Below are 2,866 nucleotides of genomic sequence, written 5' to 3'. Positions count from 1 at the left end.
TATTCTTGCTTTTATTAGCTGGGCAATTGGAATCCTCTTCAGAAAATAATTACCCAAGTTTATATCTTCTAGAATTTCCTCTATGTTTTCGTGCAGTACTTTCAAGGTTTCAGGTTTTACACAAAGAGCTTTGATTTGGAATTTCAGTCTTCTGCATACATATAACCAAATTTTCCTATACCATTTGTTGAAGATTCTGTATTTCCTCTAGAGTATTCCTAGATCGTCTCTTCTGTTCTGTTGATCTTCATTCATGCCAGTTCTGGTGCCAGTACCATGCTATTTTTGTTACTATGGCTCTGTACTATAATTTGAAGTCAAGTATTATGATACCTTCATCTCTACTCTTTTTATTTAGGATTTCTTTTACTCTTTGGGGTCTTCTGTGTTTGCATATGAATTTGAGAATTGTATTTGTCTAGTCCTATAAATAATGAGATTGAGATTTTGGTGAATTTTACACTGAATCTGTAGATTGTTATTGATAGTGTGGCCATTTTCACAATATTAATTTTGTCAAATCAGGAACATACAAAATCTTACTATCTTGTCTCTTCAATTTTTCTTTGATATTTTATAGTTTTCATTGTAGAGATCTTTCACCTTCCTGATTGATTCCTAAGTATTTCCTTTCTTTTGAGGCTACTTTAGATATCTGATATCTAAAAGCTAATTTATAAAAAAAAATGGCATTGCTTACAAAAAATGGGATTTCATCAACTTGGAGGCAAAAGTTAAATTGTTTTTATTATTGCAAACCAGTTAAAAGTTTACTGTATGGAATTGTTAACAAAAATAACAGAAATTAACACTTTCCATTCTAGAAACTATAAGTTCAAGGTCAAGTTGCCAGAACCAAAATCTAGTTGAATCTTAATTGCCTATGTAAAGGCTGCATCTCCAAAAACAGAAATGGTGGGGGTTGGACTTTGACATAAAAATCATCGTGGTAAGTATGCTACTATTCATCTCTTAACACAGTTTCAATGTGACCTAAATGGCATAATGAAAAGTCAAACTTTTTAAAGAAATTTTTGAGCACAACAAAAATGAAAAAGACAAATGAATAGCTCAATGTTAGTAATGTGGGCACGCAGCCAATTTATTTGCTGTTTTGAGATATTTTGAGCTGACTTTGCTTTACTCACATATTTGTTCTCTAAATTTTTGCCATAAGAATGGTAAGGAATTTATTTTGTTACCTCTTTGAAGCAATGTAAAACTTCAGTGAGACATACAAAAGGCAAAGGTATTAGGGAAACAGAAAGAAGCTTCAATTATATTCATTTAGAAATAAAAAGCCCCTTATTCTTACAAATGATATTCATCTCACTGCAATAGTTATCAAAATATCTATACCTTAATCGTGTGATTTTATGCAGATTATGAGGAAAATGTAGAAGAGATTCAAGAGATTCAAAAATCTACTTAGAAAATCCTTTTGAATATTTATCAGTGAATGTTCAATCTGTACCTTCTTCCTTTGAGGATGGGTTCCGTTGTGGAAAATAATCAAATCTGGCAATTAATCTGGCAGTATCCATAGCTTATTATGTAAAATGCTAATGATAAATGGACTGGCTTTGCAGTTGCAAATGAGCTCCGTTGAGGAGGATACACAACTGTTAAAGTCTACACTAGAAATTTTATGTTTGGATTTGGCTGTTGAAGTTCTTCTGGTACCACTTCAATCTTCAGTTCTCAGTTCTGAAACTAATAACTAGTTACTGATGTGAGTTACATAGTTCTCAAAGTGACCTCCTGCTCTTTGGCTTTTTCTTCTTCATTTTATAGCAAAGCTTTAGTACAAGATACCAACAAATACTGTTACCTAAAAATGTCTGAGAACTTTTGCTTATTGGGGAAATGGAAAGAATGTGGAAAGCCAAGGTTCAGAAGAACCCTTTGAAACCTTAACAACTTCTGGGAAAATAATTACCAAAGAACTCTGCTTATTTGTTGGCCTTAGTGACATGAACATATATCACTCAGCCTCCCTGAGGTCCACAGTTGTATTCCTGTTTCACCAAGTAAGTACTCAACAATCCATCTGTGAAGACTTCATAAAGTCAGGGGCTGAGAAAATATTTTATATTTTATGGATTTGGCTCAACAGTGTTTTATTGCAAAAATGATCCTAATGTATACATTATGGCATAACAGTTTGTAGCAGCCCACTCCCAATGAAGTAGGATTGAAAGGGGTTATTTCTGGATTGACTAAAATAAAAACAGTTGAGCAACAGAAAATTAAGGGGGCAAAATTTTAAAAGAGGAGGAACCATTTCAAGATGCAGACAATGGAGGGCAAAATAAAAAGTCATGTAGAAAACTTCTTTGTGTATGGCTAAATTAAAGTCTTTCTGAAAAGATTCTTCATACTGTATAATTCTACCTATATTCTTGATATGACAAATTATAGAACCAAAAAACAGGTGGGTAAGTGGTAGGTAGTGGGAAGCAAAGAAGGATGAACAACAGAGCATAGACAAACAGAATCCCCGAAATTTTAGGTTGAATAGGTGATTCCACCCTTCTTTTTTCACTTTTAGCCTTTGGAAACATATTCTTAAGTCTCCTGAAAGGACACATAATTATTCTAGTAAATAGCATAGCCACTGCACTCAAAAGGCCACTGGCCAGCATCACCTGGAGATTCTTAGAGATGCAGAATCTTAGGCCCCATCTTCCCACGGCAGGCAGAATCCATATTTGTATCTTAACCAGCCTCTCAGATGGTTTCCGTGCTCATCAAGTTTAAAAAGCATTAATGTAGCAATCAGGAGATAGGTTATAAGGTCAGATAGACTTGCTTTTGAGTTCTATTAGTCATAGTCCTTCTAATTTTTCTATTTTAAGTTACTTAG

The sequence above is a fragment of the Dipodomys spectabilis genome, unplaced genomic scaffold, assembly GCF_019054845.1.
Source record: "Dipodomys spectabilis isolate Male_0828 unplaced genomic scaffold, ASM1905484v1 ptg000089l, whole genome shotgun sequence".
NCBI classification, from domain to species: Eukaryota; Metazoa; Chordata; class Mammalia; order Rodentia; family Heteromyidae; genus Dipodomys; species Dipodomys spectabilis.
Note: the sequence above shows the minus strand (reverse complement) of the source record.